General features: G+C 40.2%; 1 protein-coding gene and 1 pseudogene across 5 annotated transcripts in view; both read left to right on the top strand.

Annotated features, from left to right (window-relative positions):
* LOC104606254 (uncharacterized) overlaps window positions 1-23210 on the top strand; it is a 76398-nt gene that overhangs the window by 38611 nt on the left and 14577 nt on the right. The window lies entirely within an intron of this gene.
* On the top strand, window positions 335-15931 carry LOC148802597 (THO complex subunit 5B-like; annotated as a pseudogene).

Genomic DNA, 23210 nt, shown 5'->3' with positions numbered 1-23210 from the left:
AAACTTATTCACAGGATGAGAATGTTGCTAGAGCCTACCAATTGAGAAACCAGGTGATTGCTACTAGGTAGGGAGATAAGTCCATTGCAATTTATTTTTCAGTCCTTAAAACCTTATGGCAGGAGATAGATCATTTGGAGACTGTGATTTGGGAAAATAGCAAAAATGCAACAACTTATTAGAAGCTGGTAGAGAAGAATAGGGTATTTGAGTTTCTAGCAGGACTTAACCCTGAATATGACATAGCACGACAACATATTCTTTCTCGAGACAGTGGAACTCTCTTTTAAGCATATGCCTTTGTGTTTGGAGAAGAGAGTAGAGGAATGTGAAGATGAGGAACCCAAGCCTTGAGCAGTCAGCTATGGGTAGCATAATGAAGCCTAAGATGAGTGGGGATATAGGTGGAAATGAACCAAGGAAGGAGGACAAGAAGGATCTGATTTGTGACTACAGTAAGAAACCTAAACACACTAGAGATACCTGTTGAAAGCTTTACCCACACCTTATACCGAGTCGACTCAGAAACAAGAAGGGAAATGTGAATGTGGTAGTGATTGGTGATTTATCAGGACCACCTACTACAACTTCTCTAGAGTCTGTTGTAGGAGCTTCAGTGAGGGCCAAATTGGAGAGATATGGGCAGTTTCTGAATCAGTACAACCAGTTCCAGCTCATTATCAGGTGAACAACAAGGTGGAGGTGAATCAGGAGGTAGCCATTCTACTTCATTTACACATATAGGTAGTTCACATTTCATTGCAAATTATGCATTCATTACAAGTAAGGGGGGATCTCCTTGTATTATAGACTTGGGAGCTTTAGAACATATGACCAATATTTCCACCATCTTCTCCTCATACCATCTCAGCTTTGGTAGAGATAGAGTTTCCACAGCTAATGGATCACATGTTTCCATTGCTGGGAAAGGGTCTATTAAGATAATCAATACCATTGCCCTACCTTCTGTCCTTCATGTTCCTAGGCTGAGCATTAATCTTTTATCTGTTAGTAGCTTGACAAAGAATTTGAACTGTTTAGTGATTTTTTCTCTTGGTCAATGTGTTTTGTAGGATCTAGAATCAAAGAGGACGATTGGGAGTGGTCGTAAGGTGAATGAAATCTATCTTCTTGATGAGCTTCCCAGTTATCAGAGTCATCATGTCAGTGGGAACAATAAGTCAGAGTTGGTGGGTTAGATTATGATTTGGCATAATCAGTTAGGGCACTTGTCAGAGTTGGTGGTTCGTGACACAACCACCCGTGACTCTAACGATAACCTCTGGTGCACCTATTGCAAGAAGCCCAGACACACAAAAGATCGCTGCTGGAAACTTCATGGGAAACCTCCCACAATCCCGCAGCAAGAACACTCAAGTCAGGGGCCATTTAATGATGAAGAAATTGAAAGGCTAAGGAGTTTCTTGAAATCCTTGAAATCAGAAGTGGTTCTACCTCTCTTCTTCTCTCAGGTGAGTCTTTATCTCTAGGATTACATGTCTCGGCTAGTGTTTTTCCATGGATTCTTGATTCTAAAGCTACTGACCACATGACACCCTCTTCACTACATTTTCTCACCTATACACCCTGTCCTAGTAATAGAAAAATTTCTATTGCTGATGGTTCTTTCACCACAGTGGCAGGGATTGGGAATATTCAAATTACTCCATCCCTATTACTTAAAAATGTGCTTCATGTTCCCAAGTTATCCACTAGCCTTATCTCTATACATAAACTCACCCAGGATGTGAACTGCAATGTTGTGTTCTATCCTTCTTATTGTGTATTTCAGGACCAGGTTTCGGGGAAGAAGATTGGACTTGCTAAGGAAAGGGATGGACTCTACTACCTTGAAGAAACCAACAAACCATCTCACACTGTTTTGCATGTCACACACGAGCCATCCTTATCTACCTCCAATAAAGATTTAATTTGGCGTCAACACTTTCGGTTCGGTCATCCTTCATTTCCTGTTTTAAAAACAATGCTTCCTTCCTTGTTTAAAGGGATTGATGTTGAAACCTTTCATTGTGATGTTTGTGAACTTGCTAAGCACAAAAGGGTTTTTTTCCCAATCAACAATAAAAGATCTTCAACTCTTTTTTATTTGATTCATTCGGATATATGGGGCCCTTCTCAAATTCCCAACATTACTAGTTCTAGATGGATTGTCACCTTTATTGACAATTGCACTAGGGTCACATGGATCTTTCTTCTTAAGTCTAAATCTGATGTGGGTACCATTCTTCCCAACTTTCATAACATGGTCCAAACTCAGTTTGGTGTGAGAATTAAAAGGTTCCGATCTGATAATGCTACAGATTATTTTAATCAGAATTTGTCCCCTTTTTTTCAGAAAGAAGGCATTGTGCATGAATCCTCTTGTGTTAACACTCCCCAACAGAATGGGGTAGCTGAGAGGAAAAATGGCCATCTTTTGCAAACCACCCGAGCCTTCTCTTTCAAAACCGGGTGCCAAAACAATATTGGGGGGAAGCTGTCCTTACTGCTGCATACACCATAAATAGACTACCATCTAAAGTTCTTGACAGCCGAAGCCCAATACAAGTCCTTTCTCATTTCTACCTTGAAATTCGAACCTCAAATAATCTCACACCAAGAATTTTTGGCTGCACTGCCTTTTTTCATGTCCATAATAAGGGAAAATTGGATCCACGAGCAATCAGGTGTGTCTTCTTGGGATATTCCCCAACTCAGAAAGGTTATAAATGTTATCATCTAGCCACCAGAAAATTCTACACCTCCATCGATGTCACATTTGAGGAGGGACAATCCTTTTTCACTCAACCTTATCTTCAGGGGGAGCCCTCATTAATGGAAGATAAGGCCTCGATCTACTCTCCTTAGATGTTTTACCCTCCTCACAGTCATCCAACCGTCAAGAATCACATCCCTCTGAGGCACAATCCTCTGAGCCCCACATTCCCGAGTCTCAACAAGAGTCAAACAACCCGACCATTGAACCAAATTCAGACACTGTTAACCCCACCAATGATGTGCATGATGATGTGAGATATATGCAGGTTTACTCTAGGAGAAGAAATCTAGATCCTCAACTTGTGCAAGTCCAAGATTCAACTCCTAATCCTGGAACCGAGGGATATGCAAAACCTGAACCTACACCTTCACAGTCTGAGTATGACCTACCTATTGCACTGAGAAAAGGAACCAACGAATGTACTAAATGCCCATTGTACCCTTTAGCCAAATCTGTGTCGTTCCAAAGATTCTCTAAATCCCACAAAAGTTTTCTAGCCAGCCTTAACACCATTCCAATTCCTAATACTCTAGTCGAGGCACTTTCTAATAAGGAGTGGAGAAAAGCCATGAGAGTGGAAATGGAGGCACTAGAAAAGAACAACACATGGGAAGTTGTGGATCTACCAAGAAACAAGAAGACTGTAGGTTGTAAGTGGGTGTTCACAATTAAGTACAAATCTGATGGGTCGTTAGAAGGGTACAAAGCACGACTGGTAGCCAAGGGATATACACAAACTTATGGGGTAGATTATCAGGAAACTTTTGCCCCAGTAGCTAAAATGAATACAGTAAGGGTGTTGCTGTCTTTGGCTGCTAACTATAATTGGGATTTGCAACAGTTTGATGTAAAGAATGCATTTCTCCATGGTGATCTAGAAGAGGAGATGTACATGGACATTCCATCGGATTTGGGAGAAGGCGTTAAGGGGAACAAAGTTTGTAGGTTGAAGAAAGCACTATATGGCCTCAAACAATCTCCGAGAGCATGGTTTGGAAGGTTTACAAAGGTGATGCTTAGTACAGGTTACAAGCTAAGTCAAGGTGATCACACATTGTTTATCAAACACACAGCCTCAGGGGGAGTTACTGCACTATTAGTCTATGTGGACGATATAATCGTTATTGGGAATGATAAAAAGGGGAAGGAAGCATTAAAAAACTGCCTTTCCAGAGAATTTGAGATAAAAGACTTGGGGAGATTAAAGTATTTTCTCGGAATTGAAGTTGCACATTCTAAACAAGGCATCTTTATCTCTCAACAAAAATATGTTGTTGATCTTTTGAGAGAAAGAGGAAATATGGCAAGTAAACCAGATTCCACGCCTATAGATCCCAATCATAAACTTGGAGAAGCCTGCGAGAATGCAAGTGTAGACAAGGAGATGTTCCAAAGACTGGTTGGAAAACTCATTTACCTTGCACATACACGGCCAGATATTGCATACGCTGTAAGTGTAATAAGTCAGTTTATGCATAATCCTAAAGAAGTTCATCTGTAGGCTGCTCATCGAATTCTACACTATTTGAAAACCAATCCAGGGAAAGGAATTTTATTTAGAAGAAATGGGGGACTGGCTCTTGAAGCATATACAGATGCCGATTATGCAGGATCTCCAGTAGATAGACGGTCCACTTCTGGTTACTGTACTTTCTTGGGAGGAAACTTAGTAACTTGGAGGAGTAAGAAGCAAAATGTAGTGGCTCGGTCAAGTGTAGAGGCAGAATTCAGGGCTATGGCACAAGGAGTGTGTGAATTACTCTGGTTGAAGATAATTTTAGAAGACCTGAAGATTCCACGAGAAGAGCCTATGAAACTATATTGTGACAACAAGTCAGCCATCAATATTGCTCACAATCCTGTTCAACATGACAGGACGAAGCACATCGAAATTGACCGACACTTTATAAAAGAGAATTTGGACAACAAGTTGATTTGCACTCCCTATGTATCTACAAAAGGATGATGTACTTACTAAAGGGCTCAATAGTACAGACTTTAGAAGAATTATAGCCAAGTTGGGAATGGAGGATCTTTATTCACCAGCTTGAGGGGGAGTGTTGGAAAACGTGGGATTGTGGAAAAATATAATCCCTTAAATATGGGGATTAAAAAAAGGTTAGTCCCTTAATTATAGGGATTGATTAGTCCCTTATATATAGGGATTGATTAGTCCCTTAATTATAGGGATTGATTTAGAAAGTTCTTTTTTCCTATTTATTGCAGCAGCTTACTGTATAAATATGCCGATTGGCAATGGAATGAAGCAGATCAGTTTTCTACCATTTCAAACAGAAAGCATTGTAGACATTCCTTTAAAGCAAGCAATAAACGTTGTTTTTCTGTTTTTTATATTGTTCATACTGATGTGTGGGGTCCATACCATATTTCCTCTATGGGTGGCTATCGGTATTTTTTTTTGTTTGTGGATGATTATTCTTGACACTCTTAGATATATTTGATGAGATCTCATGATGAGGTACCTTCTTTGGTTCAATAGTTCTATCAGATGGTGTTGATGCAGTTTGGGGTACAAGTGGAAGTGTTTAGATTAGATAATGCCAGGGAATACTTTGAAAACAACCTGGCATCATACCTATTGTTGCATGGAGTAATCCACCAGAGCAGTTGTACATACACTCCACAACAAAATGGTGTAGTAGAAAGGAAGAACTGGCATATTGTGGAAGTAGCAAGAAGCATGATGTTGAGCTCTGCAGTTCCAGTTCGTTTTAGGGGTGATGCAGTTATTACAACAGTTTTTTTTTGATTAATCGGGTGCCTTCTTGTGTTCCTGGATATAACACTCTGTTCAGCCTTCTTTCTCATGAAGAGATGTTCCATATTCCTCTAAGGGTTTTTGGATGTGTACGCTTTGTCCATGTTCTTGGTCTTCACTGCTTAAAGCTAGACCCTAAGGCAAAGAAGTGTGTCTTCCTTGGGTATACAGGAAATCAGACGGGGTATTGTTATGGTCCAGTCTCTAGGAGTGGTATGTTACTATGGATGTTACCTTTTTCGAGTCCACACCTTTTTTCTCGAGGGATTCTGTTTAGGGAGAGTGTTTTGGGGAAGGAAGTGAGCAATCTATACCATTTCTTTTTCCAGCTCCTTTGTCCACTCCAGTGGCTAACCCACCTACTCCACCCACTTTGCCACTTCCATTGCGACCTACTTCTCAGTGTTTTACCTAACAACGCCTATGATAGCATAGGGAGGCTGATTCCACAATAGAGGAACCCACGTCACTCCCTATCGGCTCATCGGAGATTCCAGGTTTGACTGACATAGATCCAGGTATGCCCCTTGTTTCTTTTGATGGTTTAGTTCCTATTGATACCACTACCCATGCTCCTAACACCATTGCATTTGACCTAGATCTCCCTATTGCACTCTGAAAAGGGAAGAGGTGTACTTCTCATTACATCTCACACTATCTTTCCTATAGTGGATGATCTCCTTCCTACTGAGCCTTCCTTTCTTCTCTTGACTTTGTGCCTATACCCAGGAGTGTTAGTGAGGCTCTCTCCAAACCTGAGTGGAAGATAGCTATGCAGTTAAAAATTAGACATTGGAGATTGTGGATCTACCTGATGGCAAGGAGACAATTGGATGCAGATGGGTTTATACAATAAAGTACAAGGCTGACGAGAGTATAAAAAGATACAAGGCAAGGCTGGTTGCAAAAGGGTACACTCAAGACTTATGGCATAAGGAGACTTGCACTAGTGGCAAAGATGAGCTCAATCTGGATTCTTCTATCACTAGTAGCTATATACTCTTGGCCCCTCTTCCAACTTGATGTAAAAAAATGCTTTTCTTAATGGGGACCCTCAAGTGGAGGTGTACATGGATCTTTACCTAGTTTTTATAGTGATGTGGCTAAAGGAAAGGTATGTAGATTAAAGAAGTTTCTATATGGTTTGAAGCAATCACCTAAAGCTTGGTTTGACATGTTTAGAAGTGCATTGGTTGTATTTGGCTATACTCAAACTCAATTTGATCATACTCTGTTTGTGAAAAAGAGGGGATCACTGGTGTCAGTTTTGACAGTGTATGTGGAAGACATTGTAGTCATAGGAAATGATCTGAATGAGATTCATACCTTGAGGAAGAACTTGCACAAAGAGTTTGAGATTAAGGATCTTGGGGAGTTGAAATAATTTTTGGGCATTGAGGTGGCAAGGTCCAAGCATGGGATCTTCATCTCACAGGGGAAGTATATTTTGGACTTACTATAGGAGACAAGAAAACTTGGGGCAAGGGTAGCTGGTACACCCATTGATCAGAACCACAAGATAAATGCTTCAGATGGTGAGCTAGTGAAGGATGTTGGAAGGTATTAGAGATTAGTGGGCAAGATGCTATACTTATGTATGACACGACTAGACATCTCTTGTGTAGTGAGTATGGTGTGTCAATACATGCTTGCCCCACGAGTTTAGCATTGAGAGGCCATTGACAGGATACTTTCCTATTTGAAGGGGCACCTAGGTAAAGGCATACTGTTTGCTGACCACAGACATTTGAAGTTAGAGGCTTATACAGATGCTGATTGGGCAGGGTGCCTAGATGATAGGAGATCTACATCAGGAATTTGCACTCTTGTTGGAGGTAATCTAGTTTCATGGAAGAGTAAGAAACAATTAGTTGTAGCAAGGTCGAGTGCAAAAGCTGAATACAGAGCCATGGCACATGGTGTTTCAGAGCTCCTATGGGTCCGATCCTTGTTAGGGAAGACTAGAGTTAAGGTCAGAGAACCTATGATGCTATACTGTGACAATCAAGCAACATTTAACATTGTCCACAACCCAGTTCAAAATGATAGGACAAAGCATATAGAAGTGGATAGACACTTTATAAGGGAAAGGGTGACATCCAAAGAAGTGTGCTTACCATATGTTGCATCTGTTGCAAGAAACAAGTTGGAGCATGATCTACGCAAGTTGGGAATGTGTGACATCTCTTCCCAACTTGAGGGGGAGTGTTGAGTTTTGGGCTGATATCATTTGTTTTTATTTACATAGCATAGTTAGAGAGTTATTGCGCCCAAGGCCCATTAGTTTATGTTCGAGTTAAGTGTATTTACTTAGTTTTTACAAGTAGCCAACTTACTAAGGGCATACTTGTCTTTGTATTCAGCTTTTATTTGTGAGTATATAAGCTAATGAAAGGGGCAGCCAGACCTAATTTCGGCTTCTCCCATTCTTTTCAATCTCTCCCCTCTTTCCTTCTCTGCACAAAATTTAACTTCTCTTTCTTTTTCCCTTTTTTACACAGATTTTATATCAAAACATATCTGCACTTTTCTACTATAGTAACATGCAAATATGTGAGATGTTCTCTATGTACTGCTGTAGTATCCCGTGGGTAGGAGATTTGAATTCATTTTGGTACATGCATTCTTGTTTATGGTTAATTCTCAACCCTAACTATAACCAAACCCAATGTCCAGTGGGCTTAGTTAAGTTATGGTGCTTTAGGTATATTGTACATGTGTTACAGTAAAAAATCTTAGACTTTAAAATTGTTACCACATGCCTACATAAATTCATGCATATTTATATAATATTTATATATGCAAATATGAATAGACATGTTGGGTTTGGGTTTGGTTGCTTGGGGTCTCAACCCTAACCCAACCCAGCCTGAAATTAAGTTGGGTTCATATTTTTCAAACTTAACTGTAGCCTGATCTTCAGTCCAACCCATTTTTTTTGGATTGGGTAATACATAACACATTCTTCATTATGTTTTATTTTCAGCTTCTGCTTCTAGCAGAAGTTATCCCTTGACAGTGTGTTCTTGGATTCCTCCTGTTTGGATACTCATATTTGGACCAGTGTTTTAAAAGCGCAAGGGCCAATTTGTGCCTGAGGCGCAAGGCGAGGCACGCCCCTTTTTAAGAAAGGCGCAAAATTACAAAAAAAAGCTAAAAAATAAAAAAAGTCAGAGAATTCTAAAAAAATGCCAAAAAATTAAAAAAAAATGCAAAAACTTTTAAAAATATTAAACATAATGTTAATAAAAATATAAACTTAAATTTTAAAATAAATGATTTAAAAAACCTATTATCTAAAATTAAAATACATAAACATAACATGTAAAGGATATCCAAATGAAAATTTAAAAATAAAAGCAAACATATAAAGCATTTTCAAGCATGTAAAACCCACAATCTCTTTTTTTCCTTAATTGCATTGCTTCAAGTAGTTAATGTGATGTAAAACATATTGCACTCTTGATTCTATGAGTCGCCTTTGTAGCACGCCCCTCGAGGCAAGCCCGAACAAGTCTATGTTAGGGTCTGAAATTCTTATTTCTCACATAAAAAAATAATGATTTTACAACTTTCATTGCCTTTTAAGAAGATATTTTATTGCAATGAATGAATGAACAAGTCCCAGCCATTAGACTAAAAAAAAACAAAAAGCGCAAAATTTTAAAAAGGCGCATGCCTGGGCTGAGGCGCAAGGCGCATCAGGCGCACCAGGCGTGCGCCTTTTGAAAGAGGTGTGCCTAGGACCTAGGTGAGGCACATACCCCAAAATGCACCTCCCCTGTTGCGCCTAGGCGCGCCGTTTAAATCACTGATTTGGACTGCTTCTCCATCTGGTCAGTTCAGTTGTGCCTCTTTTCTTCCATGTTATTTTTCAGCTTTACAATCATGCCTTGTCTTTCTAGAAAGTTTGGAGTAGACGAGTGCTTCCTAATATTTTAGCATTTTGTTGGGAGGTGACCCTTGAGAGTATTAACACTACTTCTAACAAACTTTAGGAAAAAGACCGAGTTGGTGCTTATCTCCCCATGTTCACCTCCTTTGGAATGCAAGTGGAGATACTTCTTACCAATTTCTAATTTCCTATTCATTTGTGTCTTGCAATTGGTAGTGGTTTTTCTTTTCTCTTTGGTTTCAGTTAAACACATTATTAAGATGTTGCTAGCCTTTTCAACCTGGGCCTCATGATGATGACTAAAAAGAGAGTGAATGTGGAGATGTGCAAGGGTGTGCTGTTAGCCTTTTTCTTAAATTTCTCTCCTTCTAGGCATATTATGTGGAAGGAGCTCCATAATATGCCTAGAAGGAGCTCCATTGCGACTTGGGAGGAGCTCCATTGCGACTTGGGTGACCAGGGTTCAAATCTTGGAAACAGCCTCTCTGTATGTGCAGGGTAAGGTTGCGCACATCTGTCCCTCCCCAGGCCCTGTATTGGTGGGAGCCTTGTGCACTGGGCTGCTCTTTTTTAAAAGTAGCTACAAGAGAGCAATGCAGCCATTTATAGATTTGCAGATACATTATAAGGAAGCCAAGAATAATTTAACACTATTAATCCCCTGTTTGGCAAGGGTATCAGCCAAACAGTTTGCAGATCTTCTAATCCATCTGAAACTAAAACTCAAATCATTTGCTTGGTACCTCACTTCTCTCATAAGTAGTCTGCCACTCCACAGACCCAAACCTTCCATTTGCGTCCAGTTTGCAACTAACAAGCAGTCACCTTCAACCTCAAAATTTCTGAATCCTAGCCATTTGCCTCAATCCTTGCTGAAGAGCTAGTATTTCTGCCCTCAAAGAGTCTACATGGCCAAATGGTCTTGAGTACAAAGCTACCAATCTGCCTTCATGGTTTCTGAGTGCTCCACCTATTCCAGAGGGACCTGGTTTGCCACTCAAATTACCATCAAAATTCAATGTAAGCCTGTTGAACATTGGAGGAGTCCACTCAACACAAAAGTGGGCCTCCAATTAGAAGAGGTTGCCATCACTGACCAACCACTAATAATATCATCCATTATATAATGCTTGTAGAACTCCAAGGTTTTTACCTAATGGAGCTACCTAACCTACCTTCATAATAATATTTTCAATGATGGCTGCTTTAGATTTTTCCTTTTTCTAGAAAGTTCTACTATTCCTATCCTCCCAAACTACCCACAAAATAGCTACTCTAGTAGCTCTCCACATGATTCTTCTCCTTTTCTTTAGCTGCCTCAGGAAGTTTGTATTTTAGCAAGGTTTTGTGGAGGAGTCCAGCTGCAACTAGAGAGAAGAAAACTATTCCCAAATGCAAGATACAAAAGCACAAGAAACCTTACAATGGATGCACATGTGAGGGGAAAGGCACCAAAAAGTCCTTGTGTTTTTGAACTACCTCCTAGCAAAAGCCTCAACTTTAGGGGGCACAGGAATAACACACCAAGCTTCTTTTGCTAGAAAAGACAAACCAAGGGCCACAAGGCTGTATGAACATATTGAAGAATAATGCATAAGAAAACAACCTTGATGAAGAAGGATTGAGCAAGATCCAAAAAAAAAAAAAGATCTATTAAGGAAGGACAAGGTCAGAGATAGAAGAAAACTCTCCTTCTCTAAGGCCTCTCCAAAATCCCAAATCTCAATTTCCCCAATGGAAGAAAACATAGAAATAGGTCTCAACTTTTAGGTAGAATGAGAGTAGGGAAGCGTTCTTCGAGAGGAGAGTCCCTTAGCCAAAGGTCTTCTTAGAACAACACCTTATTGTCATTGCAAACATCATACCTGATACGATTGAGAAAAAGTGGGAGAATCTCGTGAGTTGCTTTTCAAGGTGAAGTAGATGTCAATTGTCACCCTAGGTGCCAAATTAGTATCCAACCATTTGCCTTCAATCCATGAATGCTTATAATAACTTTGTGCTTTAAATCGTCTCTCTCCAACTGTAATCTCCATAACCACTTCCCCAACCAAGCTATATTTCTCTTATCCACTTTCCCTATTCCTAGCCCACCCTTTTCCTTGCTACTATACACCATCTCCCATTTCGCTAAGTGATCCTTCCTAGACTCCCTTGGTACCCATAAGAAATCCCTCATGATTCTCTCTCTTTCTCTCTCTCTCTCTCTCTCTCTCTCTGTTCCACTTTCCTAGGGATACTAAAAGGTAGACAAGAAATACACAGGGAGATTAGCCATAGCAGATTAGATAAGGATTATTCTCATTCCTAGAGAAGTATAGTTCTTTTTCCACATGGCCAATATCTTAGAAAGCCTCTCCATACTTGCTGCCAAAATCTACCTTATCCCGGATTTCGCCCCAGCAGCAGGCAATGCTATCAATGGGTCTTTGACAGGGTGTACCAATGCTTAACTGGTTATTAATCAGTTCCATAAGATAGAACCAGAGCCAGAACCAATTATTTATCAAGATAATCTGATTTGACCTGATTATACTTGACACCTATAATTACTTATGATAATAACAACTTAAAAACTTCATTTTGATAATGTAAAATAAAAATGACGGTAAAATAGAAAACTGTTTATATGTTGACAAAACAAGTGTTTTTAACAGTTTGGAAGGAAAGAAATGAATGAACTTTTCGGAACTAGGCCATGCTGTGACAAAGTGTAAATGATTCTGGTGAAGTGGGATTGTATTAATAGTATTTTTTGGGGTTTCAAGCATAGCCGTTTCTATGGTCATTGGGGCAAGCATTATTTGGGACAAAAACTTTGCTTTCTAATGTTTTTGATGTTATGCTCTATTTTAAGCCCTGGTGCGGTTGTATGAAGGGAATCTCTCCCTTGGCTATCTTTCTTTATTATTGAAATCTTCTTCATCTTTCAAAAAAAAAAAAGATTCAGGTGTTTTAATAGCCCTATGATAGCCCTATGTGGCAGCCCCCAATGGTTCATGGGTTAAGTACCTACCTCACACCCTTGAATACGAGCTTGTCTAGTAATCTCCTCATTTGACATATTCACACCCCTACACAACCCTTACTCCAATTAACCTTCAACATTGAAAACTCTTTTTTTATTATTTCAGTTTCATAAATTCACAAATAGATATAATAGGATGGCTATTAATGTTTAAACCTATTAGAAGGCCCTAACTCTTAGTATGTAGCATTTCATTGACCTTGAAAACTGATACTTATCATATAATATGTGTTAGAGTTGGCTAAGGAGGGGTATTTCAGTCTTTTCTGTTCAAGTAATATGTTAATTACATGTCCCATACATAAGTAGGGGCATATTTGACTTTGTACACTGTTTTGATAAATATAAATATATGGTCGACTGGGAGAGACTCTTTGCTTTCTCAATTCGACACTTCTTTCTCCTCTCTCTTCTTCTTCTTCTCTCCCTTCTTTCTCTCTTCTCTCTTCTCTATCTCTGAGACCAGTTCGACTGGACTAGTTTCACATGGTATTAGAGCACCACTAATAAAGGAGAGAGGAAGACTACAGCTTCAGTTGATCAGCTCTTTTTCCCTCCCTCTTTTTTTTTTTTTTATTTTTTTTCTGGTCTGCGCAATTTGGCGTAAGTGTCAAGAAGGTTGCGGCAACCCCCAGATATCTGTGGCAACCTATTCAGGTGTCCTAGGGTTACGGTGGCTTGATTACAGGTGAAGGGGGAGTGCAACAGCCCTAGTGAAAAATTTCTGGACTGCTGCCACCATGCGTGACAGCCTTGGTGGTCAAGTGGTTGTAGTTGTGGTGGTCTGAACCCTCTAATGAGCAGTTTCAAGAGGGATTATTTTTTGTGGTTATAAAACTGTTTGTTCAAAGAAGTGGCTGAATGTATGCTAGGGAAGGTTCGTGGTGATTATGAGTGTGTTGGTGTAGTATTCAAAGAACAATAGTCGCAGTGTTTGGGACTGAGATGTTTGTTTTTTTTTTTGATGGGCAGAACCAGCTTTGTAGGTTGAAATGGCATTGGTGGGTGATGTTAGTGGTGACTAGAAATCGAGTGTGATGATCTCCTCTGATTTTGTAAGTGTGCAGATGATATCCATCAAACTCAACGGTGAAAACTACATGCCATGGGCTAAGTCGGTGGAAGTATTTCTTAAGGCTAAGAAGAAAGTGAAGCATGTATGAGAGGAGAAACCTACTGCTGAATCTCTGGGTTTCAGTGATTGGGAGTAGGAGGATGTTATGGACGCATTCCTCGGGAAGACGTACCGTCGCCACCGGCAGCAATAGGCACCTGACCCACCGCCAGTAGCAGCAGTGATTCAATGATTCTCATCCTACCTAGATCGGCGACAGCAACCTTATCTAGATTAGATTAGATCATCTTGCTTGTTCTTATCTTATTCTATTGCTCTTATCTTATCTTGTTAGTAGATTATCAGATTAGGATTAGCTTATCTTATCCTTAGCAAGATAGAACTGGAAGTCTCCTATTCAACAAGGAGACTCCCTAAGATTAGGACTCTTGTAATCTCCTATTTAAGGAGGCACCATTATTGAATAAGGATATCGAATATTCAGTCAAGAAGAGAGTAAGGAGAGTTGGTGATCTCTTGGACAAATCACCATTAGGGCGCCAAGATAGGTTCATCAAGAGCAGGAAGGAACAAGGGAAAACAGGAGGTTTTCCCCGTGGACCGACCCGTGACGAGATCCTATTCCCGGGCCCATAGGTATCAGAGCCAACCGTCATGGGAGATCTGGAGCAGCTATCATCCAGGGTCCACGAACTGGAGCATAGGCTCGTGGAAACCAGCGTGGAGGTTCGTGAGGTCAAAGACGATGTCCAGGAGCTGCGACGCTTGTTGGAATCGTATTTCTCTAACAAGGAGAGGAATCCAGAAGGGGCTATAACCACAAACAGCCGCCGACCAGACATGACGGAGTCGTCCGGCGAACAGCAGGTCGTCGCCCCGGTAGCCGCAGTCATCCCCAAGTACAACAAGGCTGGAATTCCTGTCGTACAACGGCAACGGAGACCCCTTAGGCTGGTTGTATCGCTGCGAGCAGTTTTTTTGGACTCAACGGACAGATGACCGGGATAAGGTAAATCGTTCTATATTGCTAGAAGAGGATCGTGTTAAAGCAGAAACAGAACGTGCTAAGGCACCAGTAGATTTCACTACATTGTAGCTTCACAATTTGATGTATGAGAAAATTCATTTTGTGAAAGCCATAAAGGTGTGCAAAGATTTCAAGTCAAAGTATCCGGATATTGAACTTGTGCCTGCGGAAGAGTTTTTCAGTTCAGCCCCTCAAGATATTAAAAGATCTGTACTATCAAAAGACAGTGCACATGACCTGATGCTAAGGCGGCTTAATTTTGAGCTTTCCCGGCGAAAAGAACTTTGCAAACATCATGAGAAACTGGAGCAACACAGGAAAAGCCTTATGGAGACCATTGCAAACCGAAAGAAGTTCCTTTCAAGTTTCCTGAAATCTTTGAAGAAAGCATCCTTGCCTGTCCAACACCAACTGGGGGTTCTGCATACAAAGAAATTGAAGCAGCATAATTTAGCAGAATTACTGCCACCTCCACTCTATGTGATTTACTCACAATTGCTGGCTCAGAAGGAGGCATTTGGGGAGAGTATTGAATTGGAAATTATAGGAAGCATGAAGGATGCTCAAGCCTTTGCCCACCAGCAAGCAATTAAGGACAATGGTGTTTCTACAAATATAGAAATGAATAAGTTGGAGGATGATGCGCCTAATGAGGAAGAGGATGGCCAAAGAAGGAGAAAGCGGCCAAAGAAGGTTACTGGAAAAGAGAACCTTGACCAGTCAGGAATCTATCGATCTCATCCTCTTAAAATCATCCTTCATATACATGATAATGAGGTTTCAAATCCCAAGCCTACAAAACTGGTTACTCTAAGGTTTGAATCCTTATTGAAGTTGAATGTTGTATGTGTTGGAATTGATGGCTCTCAAGAAGGACCTCAGAACAACATCTTATGCAACTTGTTTCCTGATGATATTGGTACTGAGCTTCCCCATCAGTCAGCTAAGCTCTTTGTTGGTGCTGCTGTTGAAGTCTTGGTATAATGGTGTAATTTACCATCGGCCAAAGCCACATGGCTCCCATTGGCAGAGTTCCACGCCACATATCCAGAGTTCGAGCTTGAGGACAAGCTCGTAGTCCAGGAGGGGAGTAATGTTATGGACGCATTCCTTGGGAAGATGTACCGTCGCCACTGGCAGCAACAGGCACCTGACCCACCGCCAGCAGCAGCAGTGATTCAATGATTCTCATCCTTCCCAGTTCGGCAACAACAGGCTTATCTAGATTAGATTAGATCATCTTGCTTGTTCTTATCTTATTGTTCTTATCTTATTCTATTGCTCTTATCTTATCTTGTTAGTAGATTATCAGATTAGGATTAGCTTATCTTATCCTTAGCAAGATAGAACTGGAAGTCTTCTATTCAGTAAGGAGACTCCCTAAGATCAGGACTCTTGTAATCTCCTATTTAAGGAGGCACCATTTTTGAATAAGGATATCGAATATTCAGTCAAGAAGAGAGTAAGGAGAGTTGGTGATCTCTTGGACAAATCACCATTAGGGCGCCAAGATAGGTTCATCAAGAGCAGGAAGGAACAAGGGAAAACAGGAGGTTTTCCCCGTGGACTGACCCGTGACGAGATCCTATTCCCGGACCCATAACAGAGGATGCTCAAATCATGACATGGTTGTGGAACAGTATGGAGCACGCCAAGAAACTCTATTTTGGACAAGACAACACTACAAGAGTTTATCAGCTTTATCACGAGTACTTAGTTTGTAGTAGGGAAATCAGACCCTTGAAAAATATTATGCCAGTATGAAAAATCTTCGGAATGAACTTATGTCTATCATCCTTTAACTCCGGATGTCAAAATTCAGCAACAACAAAGGGAACAACAAGATGCTACCCGGTTCTTGGTGGGGCTGAAAGCAAAGTATGAACCTGTTAGAGCATAGATATTAGGGGGTTTTTCTCTCCCTACTCTAGAAGAAGTGTTTGTCCGTCTCCGTACGATCTCTCTTAGTCCTATAGAGAGTACCATACCTCACGACAGATCAGCACTTGTTGGAACTCGAGGAGGATCTTATGGGCATAGAGGAGGTGGTCATACAGTTAAGGGAGGCCATGGAGTTTGAGAAAATTCCTTGTTGGAACTCGAGGAGGATCTAATGTTGGAAGGCCTAAGATTTTAGTTGAAGTGGAGTTTGAGAAAATTCCTTGAAATAACCTTTAAGTAGGGCTCTAAGATAATGCATCAAAGCAGAAGGCATGTATGAGGTCCCTGCCCCAGTTGCTATGAAGCTTACGTAGTTCTATCACTATAATGTTTGATATATTAGTTTGAGAAATACTTTATCATCACATCAAGCTTAAACAAACTCTTCTTTAATTTTTAATTTAGTTGCAGGAAAAATTTTGGTTACTATCTTTAACATATTGTCATTTTAGAAATCTTTGATGGCTTTGTTTTGCACTATATCAAGGGTTTATCAAGGGTTTTGGTGCTTCTAAGTTCTAACTAGTAAGTTTAACAGTCAAAAGGTGTAATCTCTTTACTATTACTTGTTGAAATTAAAATCCACGATTTTGCTTTGTTTTATAATTTCAGGAAATGCTCTTCAATATATAAAACAGGGGGTTAGTTTTGATTTCCAGTGGTTCCCATTATGCCTGAGTCTCCACCTTCCCCAATGCAGGAGTGTACTAAAGACCACCTTCCCCAATCCCTATCATTGAGTCTCTGCCGGCTGATCCAGCTCCTTCCACACCCAAATTGCCTTTTGATCTTGACCTTCCTATTGCATTGCAGAAAGGTAAACGTAGTTGCACTTTACACCCCATATCCAATTATGTTTCTGTATCTCAGCTTTCTGCTTCCCATCGCGAGTTTATTTCTTTGTTGTCCTCTGTATCCACACCTAAGGATGTATGGGAGGCTCTTACTTCGCTAGGGTGGCAAAAAGCTATGGAAGAGGAACTCTCTGCTTTTCATCAATATCATACGTGGGAACTCACCAATCTTCCCCCAGGTAAGTATGTTGTTGGTTGTGAATGGGTGTATACTGTTAAGTATCTACCAGATGGGAGAGTGGAATGCCTGAAAGCCCGTTTAGTTGCAAAAGGGTACTCTCAACTTTATGGTGTAGATTATGTAGAAACCTTTTCCCCTGTTGTGAAGATTGGCTCAGTACGTGTTTTGATTTCCTTAGCTGTCATGCATGATTGGCCTCTATTTCAGCTTGATATTAAAATGCCTTTCTCCGTGGTGATCTTCTAAAGGAAGTGTACATGGAGCAACCACCAGGATTTGTTACTCAGGGGGAGGATGGTAAGGTGTGTAAGATCAAGAAGGCGATCTATCGGTTCAAACAGTCTCCCCATTCTTGGTTTGGCAAATTTAGTGAAGTGGTGAAGGAGTTTGGAATGAAACAATGTCAAGTTGACCACTCAGTATTTAGCTATGACTTTGAGGCTAGGAAGATCTTGCTAATAGTTTATGTGGACGACATAGTCATAACTGGCAGTGATAGAATTGGGATTGATAGATTGAAGACATTTCTACAAGATCACTTTCAGACAAAAGATCTTTGAAAGTTGAAGTATTTCCTAGGTATAGAAGTTGCTAGATCAAAGCAAGGCATAAAACTTTGTCAGTGGAAATATGTTCTTGACCTATTGGAAGAAACATGACTACTAGGTGTTAAACCAACTGAAACTCCCATGGAACTGAATGTGAAGTTGGGAAGTGATACAAGTGAATTATTTGATAATCCTGGAAGGTATAGAAGGCTAGTGGGAAAACTGAATTATCTAACTATCACTAGGCCTAATATCTCATTTGCTGTCAATATCGTAAGCCAGTTTATGCAGAGTCCTCGAGTGCCTCACTGGGATGTAGTTCTTAGGATTGTGCGGTATTTGAAGGGGGCTCCAGGTCGTGGGTTACTGTACAAGCCAGGAGGTGATCTTGAAATAGTTGGCTACATTGGTGCAGATTGGGCTGGCTCTGTATCGGACAGGAGATCCACTACCAGTTATTGCACCTTTCTTGGAGGAAATCTTGTGACATGGAAGAGCAAGAAGCAGACTGTGGTAGCAAGGAGCAGTGCGGAAGTAGAATACAGGGCCATGGCACACACTACATGTGAACTAGTGTGGTTGAAGAATCTATTGCAGGAAATTGGGTTCTCAATAAGCAAACCCATGAAGCTATACTGTGACAACTACTAGGCTGCAATTCACATCTCATCCAACCCAGTTTTTTATGAGAGAACAAAACACATAGAGGTAGATTGCCATTTTGTAAGGGAAAAAGTCCTCAATGGTGTGATAAGCACAAGAGTTGACTAAAGAGGAGTATTCTAGTCTTTTCCATCTAAGTAATCTGTTAGTTATATGTTTCATACATATGCAGGGGCATTTCTATCTTTGTATACTATTTTGTTAAATTTAAATAGATGGTCGACTGGGTTAGACTCTTTGTCTTCTCAGTTCGACACTTTTCTCTTCTTCTTCTCTCCCTTCTCTCTTTTCTATCTCTGTTCTCAGTTTGACTGGACATCTTTCACAAATATGTATGGACGTTTTACACAAAAAACAATGAAGTATATTGAGTTTTCTTCAGCTTATGCTAGCTATGGTGAGTGATTCCCATGCCCTAGAGTGATTCTAGGCACCAAGTGAGTGATTCCAGGTATTTTCTCTCTTCTTTCTCTCCCTATTTTCTCTCTTATTCCTTTAAGAAGCCATTACAGCCATTGCCAACCATAAATTCTGATCCATGAAGGCCATTCAACATTCTCTGAGGACTAGAACTGAGCTGGTCCTACATCAGGGGGGACTCCAAAAACCCATATCCATTAGTGGCCAAATCTTCTCCTCTGTTACTTGAGACTTCCCATTGGAGTCCAAAGTGAAAGAAACACACTGTTAAGCCATGACTTTCCCAAGTGCAGAGCTCTGACTGCTTAAGTCTTAGACAAGAAAATGAGAGGCATCTTGTTTCCTCCTAAACTTTTTGTTTATCAGTTGGTTTGGACATTTTATCCTTTTCTTATTGGGCCCAAATGGACTTTGCTTTTTAATTATTATTTAGTCTTTTAAGTAGTCACATTAGTGGTCAGGTGACTCTTATAAGTTCTGGCCACCTCACAAGGGCCTTAGGTGTAATTTCTTTCTTCTATTTCAAAACTATAAAAGTTGGGGACTCATTAGACCCCACGATCATTTCCTCTTCTAAACCCTTCTTCCTTCTCTCTTTTTCTCTCTTCTTCTATTACATAACTACTGTGAGCTAACCATAGCACCCTCTTTTACCTTTTTTCTCTTCTTTCTAATCCCATACACACTCGGGTCAACAGTATGTATGGATGAATTATGTGTTGACAATCCCTATCATTGCTGCCCAATTGGTAAAGGTTTTTGGAGACCATTGAATGCTGTTTGGAAACCCAGAATTGATTTTGGAGAGTGCTGCCCAAAAAATAGAACTAATTGGAGACGAGGAGGCTTATCTTGATTCGGAGTAACCAGGGTGTTCCATGTTTGAAGCTGGTGCTTAGGGCTTTTTAGATCCTATTTGCAGCTTTATTAAGACCAATCCACATTGGAGAGGTTTCTGGAATCCCTAGAAGGAGTGGCTGCATTTTTTCCCTTGCTCTCGGGTTACAGGGTTTTTGAAATCCTAGCATCTGTGTGTTGAACCGACTGTAGGCCAGTGGTTTTAGGGCTATTATATCCTTTTCTTGTTTGCAGTGACCTTCGAGTTGAGAATTTAGATCAATGGAGAAATCTGAAGCTGAAGGGAAACAGTACATGGAGTCAGGGATTGGTACAACAGGGTTTGTAGACACTCTTTTGAATGCTGTGACTACAATTAAGCTGGATGGGACTAATTATCCGACTTGATCTCAGTTTATATGCATGCATGTTTGCAGAAGAGGAAAACTGGGATATGTTTTTGCAAGTAAGAACAAGCCAAAGGAGGAAGATCCTACATATGAGAAGTCGATGCAGGAGTGTTACACAGTTATTGGATAGCATGTGAACTCTATGCAACTACATATCAGTCAATGTTATCTATGGATGGGTTCAGCCAAGGAGATATGGGATAGTGTGGCTGGAACTTACTCCTAGAAGATGAATGTTGGTAGGGCATACAAGAAGGTGAAGTTAACAGTCTTAGATAGGGGGAGAAGCCTTTGGCTGTCTATTACTCTATTATGCTAAAATCCTTGTGGTAGGGGATCGATCTATTAGAGATTGTTGTCTGGTAGAGTACTAAAGATGTGGAGAAGGGAACTTGTGTAGAGAAATACGGTTTTCAAGTTCTTGACTTAATCAGGAATATGGTATCATTCGGCAGAACATTCTGGCTAGGGATACTCTATGGTTAGTAGTGAGGAGATTAGGAGACGGGTACAGGTTTAGGGAGCATTTGTAGATATTTATGCACATGCTAGGGTAAAGGCAAATGCAAAAGATGAGAAGAAAGAAGTTGTGTCTGAATTCTGCAAGAAACTGAAGCATACTATAAGGAGACTTGCTAGAAACTACATCCTCAGCTCATGCAAACAAGTTTTAGAAATAACAATAATAAGAAGGTTGGGAATGCTAATGTAGCTACAGTACTAGAGAGTAATGAGGGCTCAGTTGAAGACAAACCTACTATGGAGTAGTTGGTGCCTGTTAGAGCAGAGCTTGAGAAGTATGGTAGAATTCTAAATCATTTGGAGACTACAATGGCATCCAGTTCAGCACCCACACCCATAGGCAACTAAGCATCTATTGGCTTTGCCCACTTAAGTACTTGTGCATATGCTAATCATGCAACCATTTTAGGTAATTGTAGTATTCCTTGGATTATAGATTTTGGTGCTTTTGATCACATGATTAGCATGTCTTACCTTTTTTTACTACCTATCAACTTCTCCTTGGCTGTGATAAAATTTCACTCGCAAATGGATTCATGGATCTCATGCTCCCATTTTTGTAAAGGGAAACATTAGATCCATTGAAACCCTTACCTTGCTGCTTTCTATCCTCCATGTACCTAAGCTAAATACAAACCTTCCTTCGGTTAGTAGCCTAACTAAATCCTTAAACTATCGTGTGACCTTTTTCTTCTTTTTTCTTCTTATAGTCTATTTCAGGACCTAGAGTCTCAGAAGGTGAATGGGAGTGGCCATGAGGAGAATGGGATCTACTTGTTAGATGTGCAAGGCGAATGGGATCCACTATGTCGAGTCTCACAATCATGTTGTCTCTTGTCTTTTTCGGTCGGGTCACTTGTCTTTTGTGTTGTCTTTTACTTAGAAATTTATTTAAGGATGTTAGTTTGTCTACTTTTCATTGTGAGTCATTTCAACTTGCAAAGCATTATAGAAGCACTTATTCTTCAAGAAATTAAACATCCAAATTTCCTTTTGATGTTGTTCACTCTAATGTGTGGAAGCCATCATATTGTTGAGATGGCTAGAAATATGCTATTCTTATTACAACGTACTTGATTAATCACATGCCATCTTTGGGTTTTTGGTTCCAAATCTCCTTTCAATTTTCTTTACCTAGACATAAAATTATTCTCCATTCCTCTGTGTTTTTGGTTGTATGTGTTTTTGTTCATATTCATAGTTCACAACAACATAAATTTGAACTCAAAGCTTGAAAGTGCATTCTTCTTGGTTATGCCTCCACACAAAAGGGTTAATTGTTGCTATGATCTTGGTTGTGACACTTGGTTTGTTTCCATGGATGTTACTTTTGCCGAGTTTATCCCCTATTAATTGGTTTTATCTGGGGGGGATTATGAATTATTTAATACCCCTTTCTTCCCCTAGTTGCCCCCTCTCTTGTGTCACCTTCACCTCTTGTTGAGTCTCCTATTGTCCCTCCTTCACCTTAGCTGAGGTTCCTATTTGCTTCTCCTTCCCCCAATGGAGCCTACTTTAGTTATGGCAATATCTAACATCCAGAGGGTATGGGTCTATTAGTAACTGTTGGAAAGTAGAAGATTGACTCTTTGGTTGATTCTCCATAATTTTAGGTCCATCAGTTTAGGAAACTTAATTTCCTAGAATCATGGGATATCCTAGAATCATGGGATATTAATTGGAGAATCCCACTGATATAGAAATTAGTTTTTTAGGAAAAGTTAGTTTCCTATTTTATCACCCTGTAAATTAGCTCTGTAATTCTATATAAAGTTGTGTATATGCTCCTTCCAAGACAATACAATCAATTCATTTTTTCTCTCAAATTTTCACATGGTATCAGAGCCAGGTTATGACCTAATCCACACATAGCATCTCTTTGGTCATCTCTGCTGCTGGTTCAAGAACTCTCAAACAGTATTTGGGAGGTTCTTGAGTGTCCTTGATTCTTCTTCGAGATCGGCTACAGATCTGAACTCTACATTTTTGCTTCTTCTGGACTGTTGCGCCATCGGATTCATCCTTTTTTCTTGGATCTCTTTGTAGAGACATCAGATCAGTCTGAAATCTTAGATCTGGTGTTGCCCAGAGCAGATTTACTGAATCCCTTTGGTTTCATTTGGATCAGTTTTGATTTTGAGTGGTTTTGATCCACTCTTCAGTTTGGTGGAGCATTACAGTTACTTTTTTTTTTACATTGGCTGAAAGATTCTTTAGGCCTTCATCGCCAACCCTTACTAAGTTTTTCAGA

This window comes from Nelumbo nucifera, chromosome 2, assembly GCF_055504915.1.
Source record: "Nelumbo nucifera cultivar China Antique chromosome 2, China Antique-T2T, whole genome shotgun sequence".
Classification (NCBI taxonomy): domain Eukaryota; kingdom Viridiplantae; phylum Streptophyta; class Magnoliopsida; order Proteales; family Nelumbonaceae; genus Nelumbo; species Nelumbo nucifera.
Note: the sequence above shows the minus strand (reverse complement) of the source record. Positions and strands in the feature narration are given on the sequence as shown.